Raw genomic sequence first — 25,588 nt, 5'->3', positions numbered from 1 at the left:
CAAGCTTTGCTTAGTTTGGGGCTAAGCCGATCTGTGTAAGGTGTCCCCAATATTTATTTATTTATTATTTATAAGTGTGCAGTAAACGACGGTAAATAATGCACATCGGTTTTTCGCCTTCGTATTAGAGCGTTGTCTTTTTCTTGCTTAAGTACTTATGTGACGTTAATTTAATTGTCTCTTCCCAAAGACCGATACTGCGCATTCTTTATCGCCGCTTACTGTAATGTAAGTGCAGTTGGTATGTAATATACATTCAGTTGTAATTTAGGGCCTGTTCACACTAGCGATTCTTTTCGGCGATTTTTGGGCGATGCGAGATCGCGGCGAGCACGCAACGAGCTCGCCGCGGGTCGTCGCGGCATCGCAGCAATTTTTGATCGCGATTGTAACGCCGCGTACTCGCGGCAAGCTCGCCGCGATTTCGCTGTTGTTATCTTTACGGGCTTTCATTATTCACAAAATGGACTCTGACGAGGAGATACTTTTAGCTGTGTTGCTCAGAAGGCGATTAAATCGAAAACGAAAATCAAACCGTAAATTTTGGGAGGATCCCGCATTGGACTACCGCCTAGCAGAAAGTGATCATAATATTTTGTGCCCTTTCGCAAGAGTGTTGAATGTAACCCAAAATAGTACATTTCGTTATAAGTGCGAGAAGTATGTCATTACTTCACGAGTCGCGAGGGACGAGTGACTGTGCTGGACGCTTGCGTATTTCTTCTATAAACAATTATCAATTTCTGGTGCCATTTTCGCGTAACGGGATGCAAATGCGTCTTTGACTTGAATGGTAGCATAAAGTGGGTAGATTAGATTGTCTACCTCATAAACAATCGCGGCGATATCGCAGCTTACTCGCCGCGTGCTCGCGGCGATATTATGCGATAAAATAATCGCCGCGATGCCGCGACAACCCGCGGCGAGCTCGCTGCGTGCACGCCGCGATCTCGCATCGCCTAAAAATCGCCGAAAAGAATCGCTAGTGTGAACAGACTCTAACAGTTGGTATTTGCGGTAAATACTTAACAATGCCACAAGCTACTGACTTAGGCAAGAAGGAAGGAAAACAATGTTAGGTACAGAATGTTATAATTATAACAAATTTAAGGAAAAACAGTTTGAATTCCATCGAGTCGAGTCACTATTAAGTTATTATTTTAATTATAGTTAAATTTAGTATAATACATTACTAAAATCCTACTCTAAATACATTTGCATGCTGTATGAAGACAGCTGGAAAAGGTGGAACTCTATATCTAACATAATATTAAGACATGTAACTAACCCTTTTTCTGCAAATAAATATATCTTATCTTATCTTAGTCACTGCAATTATTGTACTTTTCAATATTCAATATTAAATGCTTTGCTAATGCGCGAAATAATAATGTCCTAGTTAATCAGTGCTAAAACTGCTAACAATTGTGCTAACTCATTAGGTCATTATACTCGCATGCATATCTTGTTTATTGGAATCCTAACGAATAAAGAAAAAGTTTTGGCTAAAGATTCATTTCCGTACAAACTTTGAGGACTATTTTTATTTTTATTAGTAGGTATTACAGAAAACTACACAAAACTCTTCATCATCGAGATATAGTTCTAACTATGCCCAAACCAAAACATCTGTAGTTAGTGTGGGTTGTTACAAGTATTTTATCACAGGGTTCCTAATACAACTAACTAAGCGATGATCCAAGAGGTTCTTGGCCTCCAGAACAAGAGTTCCTACGGGGTGTAGGTATATTTGTTAAAAGTAAATTGCAAATTATAGCAGCGTGCGTTTAAAGCGGATGTAACATTACACTCATAAGTATTACGAAGTCCACTAGAAACTGATGACTCTAATGAGCCGATAGTGATTAACGTCGCTAAACCTGCACTGCCGTCGCACGCGCAGCTTTCGCCACGAGGCTGCGCGAGCGCTACCGACGCGCATGCTGACTTGTTTACACTTTAGGAGATTATACCAGAGTGAATGAGAAGTAACCTTACAAGCATCAAACCAAACTATGACGACAGCTCGATAGCCGTCGATTGACAAACGGTATATAAACGGAATAAAAATGCAAAGGAAGTCGCGTGACCTTACCGTGGAACTCAGCCAATCTGGGTGAAAATGTCCTATGATATTTATTTATATAATTCTTATAATTTTCAATGCCTATTACATTATTTATGAGGTAATATTAAGCATTTTGTATCAATGGTTGTCGGACTTGTCGGTAAAACGGCCTCATATTTATCTAATTTTTTCGTCCCGCTTATGAGCTGTGCGATGCTTCAGTTGCTTCGGTCACTTCGGTCGGTGGTTGGTGACCGTAGGCCGTAAGCTTTTTGTTACCGTCACGGTAATTGTGGTTGTACAAGTACGGCTTGCCTAAGATTCCGAATTGGGTGCAAGTGCTGCGTAGCGCAACTAATGGCTATATTTTAGACAGATTGCTGGTGACCTTGCTCTCAGAAGATTCTTTATTTAAACGCCTTTAGGGGGATAAACTATGGCTATTAATAATTTACAGGTAATTTTGAATATACTAACCAAACATTTCTGGAAATCTGCGATATGTAACGGTACGGCAGCCATTATCGTTTATTTTGTGGTTTTCTGCTTCATAGAAATTGTAAGAATAAAAATGTTCTATCGCACATTTCTAATCTTGGGTGCGACTGGTGCGAGTACCAATATCTCAGCATATTCCATCCAAAATCTTCATTCATTACTCGACTAAGAATAAACTAATATCTAAACAAACAAACTTTCTCACATATATAATACTAGCTTTTGCCCGCGGCTTCGCTCGCGTTAGAAAGAGACAAAATGTAGCCTATTTATGTCACTTTCCATCCCTTCAACTATCTCCACTTAAAAAAATCACGTCAATTCGTCGCTCCGTTTGGCCGTGAAAGACGGACAAACAAACAGACACACACACTTTCCCATTTATAATATTAGTAGGGATTTAGGATACATTATGCAACATGTCCCTCGCCGCGTGGGATGTTACGGACCTCATTGTCGGCGAGAAGCTCAATTATCTATTATGCAGCGCCAGCGGTGTTGCAACAGACCCCAAGCTCGCCACTCTAGGCGGAACTGAGCTTGGGAAACTAATTGTTTACATGTAATTATTATTTTTATATCTTATCTGGCGACCACGAGCAGTGATCAGAGATGCTTGATGTGCAAACATAGGCGGCGTTTTTTGCTGGCCACAATGAGAGGAGATCGCAGAAATCAGCCAGAAGGGCAAGATATCTTGTAATGTTTTGCTTTTCTACTATAACAAGATTAGGTAAGCTGAGATGAGAGGTGACTTCCTATCAAACAATCGCATTGGCTGGTTCATGAAAACAATCCTTGCTTCCGTCGTACATCTATCTTAGAACCTTAGAATGAGATAACAGAATAAACATTTCTTGTATCTTCAAAGCTATCTTTCAGCAACGGTATTGGTGGGCGGCACAGTGAGTCAATTCTTGGCACACACTTCACTGATTATTAAGTGCCGATATTCTGTGCAGATATATTTACATGCAATTCAATAATATATGATAGCGTGTTTCAAAAATAAGATAACAAATTCAAAACATGTATCTTAGCTATCTTCAAAGAATCTTTCAAGAGGGTGGTGAGCCGGTGAGTGGTTCAGTGAGTGATATTATTCTTGGCATTGATTAAACGTCGATATTATCTATAATTATATTTAACATCGAAATCAAATGTTGTAAACTGAAACAAATTAGAATCAGTAGAGTTGATCAGATTCATCGGACCAAGGGCGTTTTCAACGTTAACCTGTATACTGTATAAAAATAAACTAGTAAAAAACATAGCATTTTATTTATTAAATCAATGAATTTCTTCCTCAAGAATTCCTCAAGGAAGAAAATGTCTAAAATTCGTAACTCGAAAACTACAAAAAAATCGGCCAGTATATGTATGTACATGGGGTATATTCTGATAGCCCATGACGTGAGGAATCTTAAAAAAACATTTTTGACGTCAAGGTTTGGATCAACCTGTATATCAAAATGCTAACATGTTATTATGTTTTAATTTTGTGACTCCCATGAACATGCTTTACGATAATACGTGTAAGCGAAATTATTAATCATTATTTCAGCCACGATCACGGTATACAGTTGATATCATTAATTAACTTACTGATTTTAATGGTTAGAGATATAAGAAATAATTATGCATTAGTCGTTATTTAAATTGAAACAAATGGGTTATGCTAATCCATATAAAATTACATTACTTGTTTATAAGTATTATCATTATCACTTACAATTGGTATGTAAAAGTGCTTTACATTTGTAGCTGCAAATGCACGGGACGGCCGGTGTAAATAGGTTAATTTAAAACTAAAAAGCAAAAAATAATAAACCTTTGAATTCAGATTTCTTATCGTATTGCAATAATCTAAACATCCAAATTATAAACAAATCAATTATTTTTGCAGTCGGTACCAGACCTGTTCGTCGCCTTGCTATTGCCTGTTTGCCCCACCCAACCATACGCAGGCTGGCACCGACTCCAAAAATAATTGATTTGTTTATAATTTGGATGTTTAGATTATTGCAATACGATAAGAAATCTGAATTCAAAGGTTTATTATTTTTTGCTTTTAAGTTTCTCCGTGTTTTGTAACGCGCTTATTTTTGAAGGCGGTTTTATTTTTTGTTAAAAAGTTTATTTATTTGTTGATTTTTAGTGGTTCCTATTGATATTATACGTATCAGTCCGAATACATGTACACTAGTGAAAGAATTATCCTTTAACTCCTAACCATTGAGGAGTTGACCTTCCATCATCAGCTCAGCCACATAAAATTATTACCATCAGGCGTAAATACTGGTTTACCTTTGAAAAATACACTAAAAACATTACATGTGCCTATAACATTTGAAGAGTTCCCTCGATTTATCCAGGATCCCATCATCAGACCCTGACTTGGTGCCAATGGGACCATCTCGGGGTTATACCCGTTCGATCAAAAAAAAAAATTTGAAAATCGGTCCACAATTCTCGGAGATATCGAGGAACATACATACCAAAAAAAAAAAAAAACATTCAGTCGAATTGAGAACCTCCTCCTTTTTTGAAGTCGGTTAAAAATATTGAACGTTTTGTTGCTGAATAGACATAAATAAACTACCATACACATAATCCTGCGGCTAGGACGGATCTTATTTTCACGGGTTCGGATTGTATTCCTTGTTAATACGACGGCAAACATTTAAACGTACATATTATTGCATCGCATACTCAATCAATGTTTGTCTTACATTCGCTCGCCGTAAACGGTGACCTTAATTTAGACTCTTACTGATTGAATTAAGACAGAGTAGAGTATTATAGTATAGTAGAGTACAAGGGGAGCCGTAAATAGAGCAGCCGAGGTCGGAGGGGACCACGGGACTGAGGGACTGCCCACGAGCAGCATTTACTCTTAGTGCGTTTTCACATTATCCGATCCGATATCGGACTGATTTTCTATTGTATATTAAAGGCGCCACCTTTGACATCCTTCCAACAGTTCCAACATCCGATATCGCATCGGATAGTGTGTAAACGCTCTTATAGACCGACCATGCTAATAAGCTTTGCAGTTATTATGATGGCACAGATTGTGAGAGTGTTAGGTAAAAGTTGTATGTACTTGATTTCATAGATGTTAGTTGCTTTAGATAGACTGCCAGTATTGTATACTGTTCGTATTTAAATCGTCACCACATATGCATCTGAAGTAGTTATCAGTCCGTTTTCACATTATCCGATCCGATATCGGATGTCGGAAGGATTTCAATGGAAAAAATCCAAAATGGCGCCTGTAATGTATGGGATATCGGTCCGACATCCGATATCGGATCGGATAATGTGAAAACGCACTTAGGTCTTCAAATTTCCGACTGTTATGAATTACCAATGACTATTTTAAGTACTTTCGGATCAGAAAGTAGGTAAGTAAATGATTATCTTATCAAGGTATTAGGTTTCTGTATTTCCCCCGATATACGTTTAATAGGAAGGGAGCGTGAGATAAGCAAGCTTCAATCAATTTATTTTAATTATACCTTCATGAATATTATAAGTAGTGTTTTCCAATCATTATAACAAACGGGCGTTACCGGAAATCCATATTAATTTGATTAAAAAATACAGGAAAAGAAGTAGGTAATAATATACGAACAATAATCATAGTTTTCTAAGCCGCAAAGTAATAAGAAACATGCTAATCCTATTTTATTTCTTTGATTTTTTTGTGCATTACCAAGTTGCACAATACATGTCCCCTATAAATGTCATCCTTCTACCAAACAATCTGTACATAGATATGTATATATATTAACGGCTAGAAGTGGATCAAGCCTCGGCAGCCCCCGCGGTGTCGCAACCGCAACAATGGCGATGGCGGCTCTCAGCCCGCTGTTATCAGATGCTGCGTGACGTCACTCGCTGCAGCTCATCGCCAACTGTGTTACCGGGACAGGCAGCGGTGCCTTCGTGAGGTTAGCTTTGCCAAAAAGTTTATTCACCTCAGTCACATCTCGGACACTGGCGATCAAATATATGAAAGAGGCGCGTGCCTATAGCACACATCCTAAGCTCGTGTAGGTGAACGCGTACCATGTTTGCGTGAGTGAGATATGACAGGTCAACTGTTTTTGATCGGCGGTAACTGTGAGGTAACCGAGAGGAGGTGGGCGGCACTTTCAGCGGGGAGCGGGAGTGGATATACTGTACGATAGTACTTTTTATTATACTGTGCCCCAGTACATTAAAAGGGTTCATGAATTTGAATGCAACTGATGCAACATTCGATACATTCCTGACTGCAGAATTCGGTCAATTGACCTAATTTAATGGAGATCGTATGCAAGTTTATTGAACACGGTTTGTGTGTCGATTGGCCGACTGATTCTGTGGCCAGATGAGACACATAGTAAGATTAGCGATCTAAGTGCCGCGTCTACAAGGACTGCATCTGTGCATCTGATGTGCTTTGATTTGATGGATGGATCATAAATACAATCTGCGTGCAGGCAAGTAGATAGTCGTTTGTTTATAGGTAATTGTTTTATTTAATAATTCAAGTGTATGCAATTAATTGCGCAACTGTCTAATAACCTGAACGATTGATGGCGCCAGGCTGTTGTAGTCTGACTGCAGAGTTGGACGCAGCCCAAACGTGTCAGCTCGGGTTCAGTAAAGAGTTAAATGTATCGTCAATCTTCATGCACAGTCGTTACAGTCAACTGCCAGGTACTTTCAATCTTAATAGCCGCATACATTACGTGGACTGTAGGTTTGTAAAGGGTTAGAAACGTAGGGTCGAAATGAAATTTGACTTAAGGTGGCCGTCCGGTTCGGACTGCAGCTGCAAGACTGCTGATGCTCGACTGCAACTGCACGAATATCATCTTCACGGTTTTAGTTCATTAGCAATGTTCCCTATATGAACCAGGACTTTCAGAGAGCTTCCCTCTAAGGGCTACTTGCACCAACGAAAATGGAGGGTTAACCCGCGGGTAACCCACCATTTTATATGGAATTTGACAGTTGACAGCCCACTAACCTTAATATGTATTATTTTCTCGCGTTGTTGTGTCGCATTAGTCTTTTGGTCCATCAAACAGTTGTTACAATTATTGAAACCGATTCAGTCAGCGTGTTTTATGAATATAATTACTATTGTTCACCCGAATCCAACTATCAGAATCCAAAACCAACTCAATTCGTCGCTCCATTTTGCCGTGAAAGACGGACAAACAAACAGACACACGCACTTTCCCATTTATATTATCTGAAGCAGTAGCTGAGATCGAAGCTAAAATATTAATTAACACCAAACATTGATGAGGAAATCAAAGAGTTGATATTTCTGCGTCGCGACTTGCGATGTTATTCAACAGTACGAAAACTGCGAAAAAAGGAGATTCCTATACGGTACCGTTATTTGACACCACTTTACCTTTACAGTTACAGGCTTGTGCCAATAGTGCCAATCGTCGAAGCTCTCACACTACAGTTATAGACCTGTGCCAACAGTGCCAAACTCGGTGCTGCTCCAACTACACTTGCACTGCATATAGGGGCATGAGCGGTACACAAGAATTATGGCAAATATGCATACCTACACTACACCAGACGGTTTTGGAAAGTTAAGTAGTAGCACTAGTTGCTTACAGCAAAAGTTCACTTTTGCGCGCGTGTTCCATGCATGGACAAATCTTTGACACTCAAGTTGAATGTGTAAAATATCGAAAACATTTCGACTAGATGAAATTGCTCGCCGCGCCGGTGGAAATGGTCCCTGTGACTGCACATCTTTTTTTATGGGATAGGAGGCAAACGAGCAGACAGGTCGCCTGATGGTAAGCGATCACTGCCACCGATCACCCGAAACACCAGAGGTGTTGGAGGTGCGTTGCCGGCCTTTAAGATGGGCGCCCTTTATGAGCTACATGTGCCTATTTATAGTAGGACACGACCACTAAAATATTGCAATAATAATGTATAATTTAGTTAATGTACCTACCTACTTAATTAAACTGTTGGAAGAATTACGCAGTGGGAAGCCGATAGGTATATTTTGCGTATTAATTTCCTGTTCATACATATATTATGTAGACCAATATTATAACATATAACCATATAAGTAATATTTTGTTAATTATTTCATATACATATAACCACAGTATATTATTTCGTGTTTACAATGAAATAGTTTCCGAATAATTTCCTCTGATTTCTTTTTATAAATAAATTACTCGCTCGTGTTGTTTCACTTATTTCATTGACACACACTTAAATAGAAATCGATTATATACTTATCAATTTATTTCTATATTTTCTTTCATTCTAATAACATCATAGAAATGTTCGTAATATTTGAGTTTAATATTCTCAAATGTGTCAATACATTAGTAGCAGGAATATAATATGAGTTATATGTAAATCATGTTTATTTCAAACCTGATGACGATACCTTCCAAATCAGGTTTTGAACTGCCTCCCGACACGGTGCCGGTAATTTGTTCACAAAGTTGTTGGTATTCAATTTAATATTATTTATACATAATTTAACTATGTAGTATTTGATCAGTATAGTTTTTGTGTAACAGGTAGCGGCTAATTTTGAGAATGATTTATTTAAGTTTTATTTGCATTGTAATGTATGTTTGGGTTATAGCTAAGTTAATATAATTAGGTAAGTACATTCTTACAAATATGACCTGCTGGTATTCACTTCGGTGCCAGGATGTCCAGGATATTGTGAGCCCTTGTTAGCTGCTGAGTTGCTAACTTGCAAGTTGCAACTAATGTCAAGAATTATTTCTGTCAGTGGCTGAAAACCCTTAAAATGTATGGAAGCAGATCTTTCATACCCTGACGGTGATTCGCTTCCCGTAAATTCTTGAATAACAATATGTAATGTAATGTAAGTACGATGTTATCGCAAGTGGCGCGGCGGCGGCGGAGCGCTGAACCTGGACGTGTTATTGTACCGGAGCCCAAAACAGCCGGTGTTTTGAGCTGCCTCCGCGAGACCGCGACCCGACACCCCGGCAGCAGCGCCAGTATACTTAAAAGCAAGGGGACGACCGCCCAAAACGGGTTTTCATAAACGTAAAAGTCCTCATATTCTTTCTTGGATTACCGATGGATGGATCGAGTAATCGATGGATTACTTTTTTGATAATATTTTTACCTAAATAGTATGATGTATTTAACCATATTTTTCCCCAGTTTTATAATGTCTAGTTTGACTAAATCAGCTATTTGACGTCACTTCCCCTTTAAACCTTTATGATAAAATGTTTAAACATAAACTGATTACCGATTAAAAATAAAAATTAAACTAAAAATCTAAATCTAAATCTAAGGAGGGCTCCTGAGGCATAGTGCCCAAGATGCTGGCAGCATTTCCTCGCTGAATTGCAATACTTATTTAGGTATGACTTAGGTATGTAGGTATTTAGTTCTTGATTCATGTAAAAAATAAGACTGTAAAATTGATTTTTTACAAAGAAATATGCCCCTATTCTTATCTCCCCCTATTCAAGTTCAAATTTGGATTTACTTATTTTAAACATCGCTCGTTAACTTTTAATTTCAAGTATCATAGAAATAGAAATAAAAGGGCGTACAAGGGTGTAATGGGAAACATAGGTAATACTAATAGGCTGCATTTAATTGCAACTAAAATCTGCTAAGTCAGAAAATAGACATCAAATCAAATAAAATTGTACTTAGTATTTTGTTGCTCGTTAAGTTTCGTTAATTAGCGAGAATCCTTAAATCACCGCGACACGACAATCTATTAATCCACCGACCCATTTGCTGCGAGACTTTTTCCACCGATGAATCACATATTCATTCACATCATACGCGATTTAATTTCCATTATTTATGTCTTTTTACGTCTGCCCGCAAGCGAAGTGAAGCACGACGGCTCCAAAACATTGTTTTCCAATCGGAATACGAGTAGGTATTGAAACTTTATGAACTGCTAACTTATGTATGTATATGTAGTGGAATATTGCTCAATCGCCGGTGACGGTAACTGTGACGAATTCTTCTGTGTTACGTGTAACAAATAGAGGTAATCTTTGCCTGCTCGAGTCATCTTGATGTAGATGCAATTGTGGGAAACTCAAGATATCTTCAGCACGAATCATGGTTTTTTTTGTTACATTGTTTATCATCTATAGGTATCTCTTTAGGTGATATACAAATGTATTACTCGTATTGGTCAGCGGGTTTTACTGCGTAGACAACTTGAGCCATCTGTGTTTTATCTATTAAAAAAGTGTTAATCTGACAGATACTGCATGGTTTGATATGAGGATGTAGCTCTTATCAAAACCGACGACGACGATAATTATCTTCGTGCCAATGTCTACTTGTTGCAGGCATTAAATAACAGCGCATATCGTTGCGCAAATTACTAATTACTTACCTAAAATGATATGCACGATATCCGTATCGTACATGCTGTCGTGTAGATTTGGCGAACTAACCTTTAATAACAGTACATGAGGAGTCAAGCGCGGGTCTCCGCGAATGACACGATCTATACTCTCGCTCGCATTGTATCACGAGGAACCATTCTTTCACATCATGGCTAGTTTCCTACACGCAATTTATAATTGTTTGTTTTGTCATGCTTGTTGTTTGACTTGGCTTTCAAAGAAGAGTAACGTAAAGTACCCATGTTTGAAGAGCAAAACCATGAGAGAAGAGCAGTTTTTTACGAAGCTGATATCTATGAGAAGAGCCGACTCAGCCGGAGGAAGAACATTTCTGGATATCGGATTCTAAGTTCTGGTTTACTCGCCTCAGGGTTCTAAGGCTTTTCACTGACGAAGATATGAGCGAATCAAATAAACAATAATGAATGAATGAATGAATGAATATTTTTATTTCGTGCAACCATGGACACATATGTTATTAGTAGAACTTACAAACTAAGGGGTTGGTGCATAAATACAATATTAAATTTAAAACAACACAACACTCATTGGGGAATGCAATCCCTCGCAGTGCGCTAAATAGGGACAGTCAACCCTGCCCGCAATCATTTGTAGGATGCTGTTGGGGCTGACGCGTACCCTGCGCACCAGGGATGCTGCACGCGCACGCATAATGATACGCATAATAATGATTTTGATGATGTGGATGTAACAGATTGGACGGGAGAAAACAACTAATTGATGGGTTTGTTTTTCCAAGTTTGATTCCTGCATACGTGCACATCTCCTCAGTGGAAAGGCATTTAAGGCATCCAAAGCCAGCCTAGCCTGTCTTTAGTCATGGTGCAAGCGTCTACGCAGCTCTAATAGCACTGTCGTGCACGACGCAGCTCGCAGGAATGCGCGCGCACATGGATGAGTGAGCCTACCTGATTTCTACACTGTTGTTGTCGAGACGATTCTATTCGTCGAAGGCTTGGAGAATGTTTCCAAAAGGGAATTTATAACTTTGAATATATACCTTCATTGTTAAGGAAATAACTCAACTAACCCATACAATGTTAGCAAAAAAGTTTACAAACCAATGGGATTTGGTTGACTACCTGATCCGAAGTGTTCTCTGGGGTGATTATTGTCAGGTGTGCGGTGTTGGGCTGTTGGGGTGTGAACTGGAACCATACCTATTTGAAGTTTAAAAAAAAAGTGGCTTTCAAATAGACTGCATTTTGAAAAGTCTATTATATTTCAAACACAATGTCTTCATTCTTATATTCTTATCAGAATCTACCGAATCTAGATAATTTAACTTAATTTCTTAGATAGCTTTTAAGCTCCGTTACGTTCGTAACCAGATATGGGTCTTTAAAACTAATGAGAAATCTTATAATTCAATGATCTCAGGATCCACCTAAAGTTGCAGGCAGGTAGATGTGTTCAGTTCAGATCGGGTCCAATCGAAATCGGATGCCATATTATTATGACTTAAATGGCCGTCCGTTTTCTAAACGGTTCCATTAACTGGGGCTGCCGTTGTTGTCGTCAGTCCCTCGGCTCGGCACTCGGCACCTCTGAGGTCACCCATACCGGCGACGTTAATTTGGGCCCGAGATATTACAGTTATCGGAATAACTTTGCATCTCTTTTATCTAGTAGGCCATTGGGGAAACACCGACACGAAAAGCACAATGAACGCTGTCTCGGATAAGCTTTATATGTATTGTTTGTGTACCTGTGTTGTAGCTTGGTGGGTGCTAGAGGAGACGCGCGAGCATGTCTCGCTCGCAGGCGGTGGACGTGTTCGGGCACGGGGCACTAGCACTGTCACTGCACTCACTCGACGCGGCCCCGGCGGCGCTCGCGACTCGACTAGCGGGTGGCGGCCGGCGCCCGCGCCGCGCCGCGCCGCCCCCGCCCCCGCGCGCGGCCTTGACCGCCCCTCCCCCGCCGGCGCGCGCGCATCCAGCTGCAGCGCAGCCGTGCGCGGTGCAGCCGAGCTTCTGAGTTCTGACCAGCAAAAGCACATTTATTACCTACATCTCGTATGTGTTCTGATTATTTCTTTTGTATTGTCTTCATTCTCATTGTCTTATGGTTCTTTTCTTGGAATGTGCCTATAGGTTCTTTGGAGTAAATACATATATCATTCCTAAGGTTCTTTTCACTGATTCAGCTATTTAAAATAAAAGTCTCACTTTGATTTACATTGCTATAGATATACTCTACTTACTATAAATACAAAGTTCCTGGGCTTGAACACGTGCTGAATGAAACATGTATTCTGAATCAGCAGTTGAGAGCGCCACTCAAACTATGAACTTCCGGCTTTTTGAGATGAAAGAGCGGACAATGATTTATATTGACATATTTTATGCACACGAAACAGAAGGACCCTTTACTCACTAAAAGTCACATTCACATGTAATATCTACCCGGAAAGTCCGGAAACACGTAGGTATGCCCCGTGCGTGATCTTCATTTCTATAGAAGTAATTACATTGCGTGCAATGCATTGCATTACAACTATTTAATTTAAAGATTTAGAATAAATTAAATACTATATTTATTTGTATTCAATCTGAAGTTTGCATTTAAGTATAAATTACATGTCATGCATGACTAATTCTCGCACTACCTATTTAAAGTGATTAAATATGATTGGAAAATTATTAGCCAAATCTTATATATTTGTATATTTTAAGAAGTGGTAAGTAATCGAATTAATGCGTAGGCGACAAAGAAAATCGCTCACATTTGTGAAATACGGTGTTCGCGGTACTACGCCGCCGTTTGATCGATACAGAATTTTGTTTATTTTCCTTAAAGGGTGTTCCGGAGTTCAATATTTGAACGGAACGGTTAAAATCGAGAGCGTACTGGTTTTGCGGCTCCTTTTTTTTGTCCCGATTGTTGACTGTGAGTCACCGGCTTCGGGCAGGCTTCGGCTTTGACTCAACAAAGAACTTTATGTTTAGTTTAGAGACAACAGGCCCCGTAGCCGAATGGCATTTCTCCGACGCCAAACGAAAGCGATACGCCGCTGGCTCTGTCGCGCCAATACGCAAGCGCGATAGATATCTACTAGCGCTTCGTTTCGTGAGCGTTTCGTGAGCGATTGTGCCATTCGGCTAGCCACCCTGGCCATTCGTAATGACTCTTTTACACGGTTGTAATATGCGAGATATTACGGAATTAAGTACATTAAGGTACTGTTTATATGTATCTTGGACTGGGTTATTTTTAGACTTATCTTTATTTAGACTTTTAGAGTTTTTGTGACTTGTTTTAGTGATGTTGGTACTGCAAAAACTGAAGCAGTTGCAGAATTATTTTGTTTAAGGGCGGGGTGGTATTGAGGAAGATCCGTGGATACCGAATCCTACACCAGATGTTCTAGTCAAAATACGCCTTTATAACAACTTGTACGATAAATTTTCCACAAAAATTTAATCTCTCAAGTCTGATGTCTATATATTTACTAACTTTAAACACTACCGGCAACATCGGAAGCATCTCTAGATTCTCTAGACATTCCAATGATCCTCGTCTACCCATAGTCTCGTACTAGTAATAGCGTTGGGTAACACAAATGTCCATATTTAGCCGCGACGTGATTCGGTCCAAGTGCCTGCTTCCGCGTCCCCTCACCGTGCACCGACCAGCCGAGCTAGCCGCTCCGTACATTGCGTTGCGTGCGTCATGTCAGACTTCTTACGCAATCTTATCTTATTTCCTATATTTATTTATATATTCGTGATAATCAATCAATTATCTCTTACACGGTACGAGTTTGAGGATTTTGCAATATGTTTGCACCATCCACTAATTATTAGTCGGACATATAATCTTATACTTTTAAACGAGCAATTCTTGTATATTTATTTATTTATTTATATATATATTTATTTACACTGACGATCTCGGAAACCGCTCTAACGATTTCGCAGAAATTTGTTATGTGGGGGTTTTTGGGGGTGAAAAATCGGTCTAACTTATCCTTAGGTCCCGGAAAACGCGAATTTTCGAGTTTTCATGCGTTTTTCTTCGCGCGCCATCTCGTGTGCAGTAGTTGTACTGTTAAGACAGAATTCTTTCGGTCGATGTAAGTACTATTTATTGCAAACACTAGATGGCGACACAGGTCAAGGCTAAAACGAATAGAAAATACACTATTTGAGTTTTTGTGGCGAAATGCGCGCCATCTCGTGTGGAGTAGTTGTGTTGTTAAGGCTGAGAATTCTTTCGCTCGATGTAGGTACTATTCATTTTTGAACTAGATGGCGACACATGTCAAGGATACGAAACAGAACCGAGCGAAGCTCGGTTGCCCAGATATTTAATATCTAATCTAATTATAAGTGGCAGAGCGCTTGCAGTGGTTTTGAAAGCACTGGTTTTTGGGTGTTAAGAAAACATCATACTTTATAGAAGTTTTAAGTAATATTTGTGCAGTTTGTGCTATTCCTTCAAGCGACTAAGTCGCGTCAGATCGCACAGGATAAGGCAAATGGCAGTCTAGTTTCAGATGTTAAAATCCACTTCGGATCATTGAGCCAGCGCAGTAAATAAGCAGTCATCAAAATGTTTGCCTCCTTAGCTAAATTCTGTCACTGTAGCTGTCACATTTCAACAAGTGTGTGCGTGCACAGTCTCATATGTCTTATGCTACGATGAAAGCAACGTCCGCCGAGTTTATCAGATGCAGCCGGCACGTTCGGCTCAAGGCTGGAGAGTGTCTCGCCATTACGGCACATTTTCATACCTCATACCACACGCGGAGCTATTCGAGACCGTACACTCACCGAGCAGACGTTCCACATATGACTACACCTACACTTGATTTATTCTGGATTAGACATTTGTAGCCAAATATGCGATTATCAAACCGAATATTTTTACTGTAAATTTGTGAAGCATCAAAGCCAACTGTCATCTTAGATTATGTCTTCGTTGGTCGCTTGGCGAAAACGTCGCTACAATTGTTGCCGACGACACTACAATGTTGCCAATTTGTTTTTACGTAATTCTAGAATCCTGTCAGACTGTACCTAATCATTAATGTACCTTTGTAGATTTTAATAAAACATGATTTCATAGAATTACGGGTAATGACATGGTTAGAGTCTAATAACATGATTAGTCTAACAGTTAAATAACTAGCTAACAGCACATGTTTTGTTTATAACGATATGTCCAGTCCAGTCAATGAGATGGGTAGGTATCTGTACAGCCATTGTTGCAGCGCCATCTGTCGTAATCATCAGATCATCAGCGCTAACGACGTCCGCCGCTTGTGGGTTTAATCAAACGGCATTTGTTGGAATTCCGAACTGAGGATTTAAGGCTGTTTACATGCTACGAGATGTCGATTAAAATCGTAGTTAGGCAACAAAGTTTTCTTGGGTCCAAACCTGTCAAGCAAAAGCCTTTTTAAAAATTCCGTGCAAAAAAATGGTTATACACTGTACAGTAGAAGATTGGCTATCTATTCCAGTACCTTGACAATTGAGACTTGACAATCTTTCCAGCGTAACTCTCCTATAGACAATTTGCATGTATGTATTGGCAAATACATATCTACATATGTATTGTCAATGTCAGGCGAAAATTGTGGTGAAACAGCTATTTGCGATGGATGGAGTAATCACCATTATTCGTTTGTGTCCACCAAACAATTAAACTTCTAATGTCCATCTTAAGTATTTCAACCTTAAATGGCCGATTATAAGCGTCCGTGACCGCACGATGTAAGTGTGCCCTAATCAAACGCCACGATTGGCGTGACGCATCGTGTGCGCAGGCGCATGGCTACCTCGGCTCGTCGAGAAAGGGTTCGTTAGATCAAATAATACAGTAACAAAACTAACAAAAGATTGCAGTATACCTTTAGGCTCAATCAACTTTTGGGAGTTGTTTTGGGATTTTTATGTGTTTATTATGTTTATTATTATCCTTGTTTGTGTTGACAAGAGTATTAGGGCATATCTAAAAATATAATTACTTTAAGAGTTTACTGAACGCGAAAATAAAATTACCACCTGAATAAAAAAATCTCAATCAACTTTTGGGAGTTGTTTTGGGATTTTTATGTGTTTATTATGTTTATTATTATCCTTGTTTGTGTTGACAAGAGTATTAGGGCATATCTAAAAATATAATTACTTTAAGAGTTTACTGAACGCGAAAATAAAATTACCACCTGAATAAAAAAATCTTTTTTTTTATATATACCACGTCGGTGGCAGACATGTATACGGCCCGCCTGATGGAAAGCGGTCACCGTAACCTATGGACGCCTGCAACTCTAGCTCCCCCGCGAACCCTACTCACCCCGAATTACGGTATCTTGAGTTCTATTACTATTACCATTTGGCTTGGCATTATTTTACTATATTTTTTATCCAAAAATTGTGGTGTTTTTATGTGTGATTTTTAATATTTATAAGACTATTGACTACTCAATTTACCTATTAATATTAATATATCTTTTTGTCGACGAACCTTTGGTCTCGGTTTGGTGTTCGAAGGCGTTGTTTTGGTGGTACGGCTGAGTGAAGCAACCCGAGAGGCGTGTCGGGTGCGCACACGCAGCCGGCAGCCGCAGTTGGCAATATTGACATGCGACACGACACGAGCCTCGGGTGACGCTCATGTTTGTGTCTACATATACTGTAACACAGACTGCTTGAAGGAATATCCCTCCACTGTGGATTGCGCTATCCCGAGATTATTCGAAAGAGTTTACAATATGGGGGTTCGTCGGACAAGAAGCGGAGCATATCTGGAGTTGCCAGCGTCCATATGCTAAGGTGACTGTTTACCATTAGGCGCGGACTAGTATGTACTTTAAAAAAGTAACCTGTTTTTTTTTTAAGCATTTGAAGGGTTACACAACGTTAAGTTACTAAGTACCATCTATAATGAAAATCACGAGTCAATCAATGAAGAGTCTAAACTCGATGCGCCACTGAGCCACTGTATCTTATCATTATCATACGGTGTATCTATAAGTATGTATGTTGTCTGTGGTGTTGCGAGAGTGTTGCCATAAAATATTTACATATTGATGATATTGACATCATACAAATATTGAAAAATATTTATTTATAAAACTTAACATAAATTACGTTTCTACAATTATGTTTATAACAGTCTGCCACAAACTAGGATTCTCTATTTCTGTTATTATAATTTACATATAAAATAATTACGAAAGTAATTCTGCGCATTTCGATCTTCAATATGCGTCACAAATTAGCTCTGGATTGGATATCAATTGGACATAACAGTGAAAATGTGACGTCTTCGATTGAAACAAGGATGAGAATCGGACACTTAGTTTTAGTTAGTCCATACTGATGCCGTTAGATTTTAGAAGTGAAATTAATAATACAGTCTTAAATAGGTAATCGTACCTAATAGTAATTAGTCCTATAGTCCTCGCGTTGATGTCTTTTCAACGATGGAATTGCATTGCGCAATACTGATAATACCAAATATACCAATATTCGACCCAATTCGCACTGTAACTAAATAATATATTAAATATTGGCTCTGGATATAATTTTAACAATGTGAAAAACTATACAGTTTTATTTTGCAGAATCGACTTTACTTTTTACACTGACGTATCCGATTCATATCGTATTATTTGTCTACGCTGAGCTAAGTTTCGACGTATCATAAATTTCCAATTCAGATGTAATATTCTTTAGCCTCTTAAGTTGTTGTTTATATTTGCTATGTTGTTTCGTGTATTGAGGTGTGCAATAAAGAGTATTTGTATTGTATTGTATTGTATAATTAAAACGGGAAATGTCTAGACAAAATCAAAGTCATGAGAGTTCTCTGAAATCTTGAGAACCAATTTTAAGTTCGCACATTGCAAATGATTATGCGTCAGGGCACATTGAAGAGTCACGTCACCCACCACACCACATACGCAGCCACCAAGTGGCAACAGTCTATTTCTGTCGCGTCGCGTCTTGTGAACTTGCGAGGTAATGAACTCGCCAAACTGTTTATAGGTCAGCGGGGGAGGGGGTGGCGGCCGGGAGGGGGGCGGGGGCGATGACCGCGAGAGATTAGATCGAGAATCACGCGCAGACAGAATATAGCTATCACTGCTATCACTAGAATAGATTAGAAGACTGTGATGTGTGACAATGCAATAAAAGTTTCACTTCTTTAGTTGAAATATTTATAAATATGTAAGAAGTTTCATTCTTACGTGCCTTAACTTCAAACTTGGGTACAAAAATACCTAAATCCATTCTGCTTTAAGGTTGAATACGAGTATATAAAAAAAAAATAATATGATCTGAAAGATAATCAACCTTAAAGCAGAATGGATTTACCGAATTTTGAAGTTAGCGACAAAAGTAATGGTAGAAATTGAAAAGAGAAGAGAAACGAGTTAATTTACATTTCTGAATGGTCGCGTAAATTGATTGAAATTCTGATTTATATGTAAATATGTATATTATCAATCATAACAATTTCAATTGGAACACCATGTTTCATACTTTTTCTTGTAAAATTTGTATAAATTGGTTAGCATCATAACATCAGAAACATATTTCTTTTTTTTAATTATAAATGGGCTTACTCTTGGCCACAGACTAGACAAAGGCAAAGACGTGGCCTACGATGGAGTGAGCTCGCCCAGAAGATGCCTGTTCACCCTTGATGTGAAGGTATATATTCAATTTGAACTATTCAATTTTACTTATTAAAATTTAACAAAAAAAATGTTGTGATATCAAACAAATTGCGAAATCTTAACTATTTATACAGGAATACCACTCGTGGAAAAGAGATGGAGCTTGTATTTTAAACGGCCTATTTACTGTCAACAATATTTCTTTTAACAAAATATTTTGGCACACTGTCAGAAAACAGTAGGTAGGTTAGTAACATTAAAAATACTTTAATGAATAAATGAACGTCACCCACGTGCAGGCAATCTTACAACATCAAAACAACCGTCTGTGCTACTGTATTCTCACAGACAATAAATATTTTCGATTCTATTATGGAATACCAACCACTCAACCAAAAATGTGTCGATGTCCAAAAAAGTCGGAGTCAGGCTTTAAGTATAGATCATAGACTCGTACGCAACGCAACTAATGATAGCCGGTCAGGACAGTCAGGACTCTGCGGCGGCGGGCAGACAGTACACATACACAGTACTATCGATGCGGTTCGAGTATCCGCCATGAGTCATCCGCAATAATCCTTGTAAAATACTGAAACCGTGCGTGCGGTGGCTCAATGACCTTACGCAGTATTATTAACAGGACATCCGTCACTTCAGGCCGCATCTCTATTGGTCATGTTTGTGTAGATTAACAGTTCTATTGCAGACGATAAGCTAACATGACGAAACTATAACTAACGGTTTTAGCATTTTGTCTGGAACTCTAAAAGTCCTCATCGATTTGAACAAGCTTAAAAAAAGAAAACTTTTGTATGGAAGGAATTATGGAAAATACAGGCATAATCATTTAATCATACGAGTACTAGTTATTTTATTGGACGACAAAAGCTAGTAGCCCGCAATATTGTTATCTATACAAGTAGCGTGAGTACACAATGTTGTCACAGTGAAGATTTTTATTAGTCTGTCCCACATTGATAAGGATTAAATATGTAGTAAGATAAGTGGATCATCTTGCAATTTCACTAATCTTGTAAAACAAGCACAAACAGCTAAAGTACAGGATTTTTGGATACACACTGTGCACTATCAGAGATCACCTATTTTCTACCACGAGATTATTTTGCAAATTATGGATTAATATATCAAATACCTAATGGCTTGCTCTTGTCGGCGAAGAAATCGTCAATTCATAATTACCTGGTCCATATTTTTGTTTCCGAATTATTTCTTCTTTTCAGTCTTACCTTACAGAGAAAAGTAAGGTTGTAATAGTCAATACCTAACAGTTACTCAAAAATTACCTAGCTCCTAAAGTCGACTTCGAGGGTTCTTCAACATATATTTTATATCATCTATATATCTACAACATATAGTATACCTATGCAGCACAAACGTGGTGTTTAGATAAACAAGCGGCAGTACAACAATACTATCAACCAAGCAGCTTTACAACCGCCTGCACGAGCGAACGTGATTGTGAACAAAAAGGACTTTATTATTAGCTTAGCCCTGGGTAATGGATAGGTATTAGTATGGGTACGTATCACAATGTCTAAAATTAAAAACCTAACGTTAAATGACCTACGTTCAAAATACCTAAAACCAAAATACCTAATGATTTTAAATACCTAAGCAAGTTACACCTACGCACGAATTACCGAAATTTAAAATACCTATTGGACTAAATACCTAATGTTTGAAATACCAAAAACTATGTAACCTAAATTTTATACACCAAAATTTGAAATACCCTATGGTCAAAATACCTAAAATGATTAACCGGTCAAAATACCGAAGTAGTAGGGTAGGTTCCGCGAGCGTAAAAGAGGGTATATTGAAGTATTAATTTTAAGCATAGTATAGTTAGGTACGCATAATTTATCTAGGCATATTTTTGTTTGTTCGAATATATGTTGTGCATAAAGGTTTTTCGTCTAGTGGTTTTTATGCATAACATTGTTTAGTCGAAATTTATCACGCAGAATTTTTATCATAGCTAATACTACTATATTGATGTTGCAGTTCTAACCTAACCTAACCGACATTCGTGCATTCTTAACAAAATATTGTATTTCTTGAGGTCGTAGTTCTAACCTAACCGACTCTCCTGACTGCATTTAGTATGGGTGGTTATTCTGATTTTAAGAAATATTCTAAATACAATTTTGCAAATTAATCAATGTTATTCATAAAAAAACAATCGGCGTAAAAAGTATTATGCGAACTCATTTTCGTACAAAGTAATATTAGTATTATTTTATATTATGTCAAATAAGTTTTCTGCCAAATTAATATTCGTCGAAAATCGATTATGCGAAATCTGTTATGCGAAAATCGTTTCGGACAATTAAAGGTATGCCAAATAGAGGGAACCCGATTGGTTTAAATCCTATATTAGAGTAGGTTTAGGTTAGGTTAGAACTCCGCCCTTACACAACAACGAACGGCTTTTAAAGTAGGTTTAGGTTAGGTTAGAACTGTGACCACGCGCAAAAACAGTTTACAGATTAGGTTTAGGTTAGGTTAGAACTGCGATCACACAGAAAAGAACGGCTTACAGAGTAGGTTTAGGTTAGGTTAGAACTGCGACCCTACACATCAACGCACGATCTTTAAAATAGGTTTAGGTTAGGTTAAAAGAAGGTTACGTTAGTTGTGACCAAACATAAAAACAAATAATTTACAAATTGTAAAATTTTAGAAAAATTAACAATAGAAATACTTAGGTATACACAATTACACAATTAAAATAATATTACGCGTAATAAATTTTTATTTAATGTAAAACAAAATTAAATGAAAAAACACAAAACAAAATACCACGATATAAAGTATACTCGGAATAAATTATCTACGAAGTAAAAGTCCACGGTTTAATTTGACTTGTATCGATTATTCTACGATATAAACTGTCGATGAAATGAAATTATTTGAAACGTTGTCTTTGAAATAATATTCGATTAATTGGCTGTCGACGATTCAAGGGTTAACCGGTTATTTAAGCCCCATTTATTAGACATTTTTGGTTTTCGGATTTAATAATTAGGTATTTCGATTTTAGGTATTTTGAACGTAGGTCATTTAACGTTCGTTTTTTTAATTTTAGGTATTTTGAACGTAGGTCATTTAACGTTAGTTTTTTTATTTTAGACATTATAATATGCACCTTTTTAAACTTTAGGTATTTTGAATTTCGGTCGAAACACCATTATGTATTTTGATTTTAGGTATTTTGAACGTAGGTCATTTAACGTTAGGTTTTTTAACTTTAGACATTGTGATACGTACCCATTAGTATTGGTGAACTCATAGTGAAATAGTTACATAAGGCACGTATTATCAGTACCTAATTTACGTAATGTCTCGTCCATCCTAGCGAATCTAATTGCACTTTACGATCGTGGCCTTAACATTAATATTGCCTTAGGTCCTAGTTGGGTCATCAGCTTCTCCTTTATTACAATAGCAATCGTTTACAGTCAAAATAAAGCCCATCGGTGTTAGAAGAATCCTTATTAGGTACTAAAATAGAATGTTTTTTTTATTAAGCCTAATGGGCAGACAGAGATTAAAGGGCAAGCGAGGTATTACATACATGTAACAGTCTAAACGAGGCAGTAAACTGCAGGTAAATATTCCTGGGTGGCTAGCCGAATGGCACAATCGCTCACGAAACGCTCACGAAACGAAGCGCTAGTAGATATCTATCTCTATCGCGCTTGCGTATTGGCGCGACAGAGCCAGCGGCGTATCGCTTTCGTTTGGCGTCGGAGAAATGCCATTCGGCTACGGGGCCTGTCGTCTGCTCTTATTGCAGCCACTGGCAAGGATCCAGAACCGCTCACAAATAAACACGGCAGTAACTATGACATACGACCAATTAGAATACTAAGGTGACTAATATCGTAGTGTGGACGACCCGCCATTAAGAATCTGCCTATATCAGTCTATTTAGAAACTTTTTTATTGACTTTGGATGCAAATTATTGATACTTACTTAAACAATTGGATTAGATTCAATTCAATTATTTAAGTAATAGCGAGCAATAGATATATCTCATGTCGTAAGTGGTTCTTAGTCCTTTTTCAGATTATCCGATCCGATATCGGATGTCGGAAGGATTTCAATGGAAATAATTCAAGATGGCGCCTGTAATGTATGGGATATCGGTTCTACATCCGATATCGAATCGGATAATGTGAAAACGCACTTAAAAGGGATTCCAATCACAGCTCTAGCTGGAATAAAAAGTATCTACCATCCTTGTAAACTTTGCTAAATAGAAATAAATCATCACTAGTCAAGGAATCAAAAATCTCGGCTAGGTATGTACATTGTACAGTCTAATTCGCGACACTCAGAGAGATATAACTCTTTTTGTTCATCTTTTAGAATTCCTTGACTTCAGCTCATCTCCTGGCTTCCGGCACACGTGTCGTGTCACCCTCGCGACGCAAGTGTCACCCGACACCCGCACGTGCCTCGTCCGACGTCCTGACGACTGACAAACGACACGAGATCGCTCCATCCGATATTTAATGATCGACTTCAAAGCGACAGTCGTCTTACAAAGTGGAGACTAATAGTTTATTCACGCTCCATAAACCCACGTCGGTTAAAGTAGGTATAACACTCTCATGTTTTGTAGTTATTTTCTACGCATGCGTTGTTTCTATTTTCGGGCAGTTGTGGTGTTTACCCATATCTCCGTTGACATTATGTGGACGCCAGCCATCCGTGTCCGTGACTAATATGACTACAGTCGAGGTAATCAGCTGAAACATCAGATAAAATAAGAAAATTATGTAGCCTGTCGGTTAAATCTGCAAAATATGCCAATTAGAAGCAAGGTAGTAATAGGCCCAATCATTGATGGCATAATAAGAAATCGTGTCGACGCCGACTACCATATTTTAGATTCGATCCTGTTGGGCTAAACCAAGGTAAAACTATTCATAGAAATATGACATGGTCCAATTACAAAACAGAGCTGTTGGTCTGACATCACGCCTAGTCATTGGCCAGATCTAGGTCGGCCAGCAATGACTTTCACGTCTCGAGAGCACTACGGGCACTGTATCATATACATATTACTTATATTATATTAATAACGTGTCGCTCAATTGCGGGGAAAGGTCAGTGGAGCGCGGCGCGAGCAATTCACTCTATTTAACATGCTGTACTAGCTTGTACATCAGGCTTTGTTTAGAATGATGATCTCTGAGCTTGAACTACATATCTCCGTAGCAAAGTTCATTAAAGTCGGGGATATCAACAAGCAAGATTCAGTTGGGTTGATCTTGAAGCTTGATGAGATGGCTGTAAAAATAGGACGCCGAGACATTGAAAATTCGATCAGGAAGGACCATGTTGATAGGGCTCAGTAGAGAAAACTGAACGAAACCGCACAAGATTTAACGCACTGCCTGGCAATTGGCATCGGAGACCAAGGATTTTGGGTCAAAGGAGTAGGCGGATTATAGAATGAAAAAGAATCCTTTTCCATGGCGACTGATCGGTGATTAAGTGGTGTTTTCATAGGGAGACAGCTTCAAGTCAACTAAAGGTAAGATTAGGGCGCTGATTAAAATCTATGTTCTCTTCCAAAATATGTTGTACCAATTTTTTTCCATCCGTTTCTGCTTGTTTTAGGAACACACATCCAAACTTACAAATTTTAACATTAGGTAGTGGAATTACTCCTCTCCATTATAATCAGGTCCTAAGCAGCTTGCAAAATAAAAGGAGTTGCAGGTCAGATTTGAGTTTAGTTGCGGTTGACTGGGCCCTGATGGGATGCCATTCGTCTCGGCTGTGTCGCGTTAGCCTTATGATCCGTGACCGTATGCATACTACAGAGGGCACTGTAGTAGATTAGTCTTCTGATTGAGTTGTTACCAAACCATGTTGTTGTATCATTGTAATATTGAGCAACA

At 38.4% G+C, this 25,588-nt stretch overlaps 1 protein-coding gene across 1 annotated transcript in view; it reads right to left on the bottom strand.

Moving 5' to 3' along the window:
• LOC125236435 overlaps window positions 1-12,883 on the bottom strand; it is a 32,293-nt gene extending 19,410 nt beyond the window's left edge. The window contains exon 1 of the mRNA XM_048143238.1: window positions 12,719-12,883. The gene's annotated coding sequence lies outside the window, so the exon portion shown is untranslated. The remainder of the gene's footprint in view (window positions 1-12,718) is intronic.
• Between the last annotated feature and the right edge of the window lie 12,705 nt (window positions 12,884-25,588).

The sequence above is a fragment of the Leguminivora glycinivorella genome, chromosome 19, assembly GCF_023078275.1.
Source record: "Leguminivora glycinivorella isolate SPB_JAAS2020 chromosome 19, LegGlyc_1.1, whole genome shotgun sequence".
Lineage (NCBI taxonomy): Eukaryota > Metazoa > Arthropoda > Insecta > Lepidoptera > Tortricidae > Leguminivora > Leguminivora glycinivorella.
The sequence above is the reverse complement of the archived record's forward strand: the minus strand, read 5'-3'. Positions and strand labels throughout refer to the sequence as shown.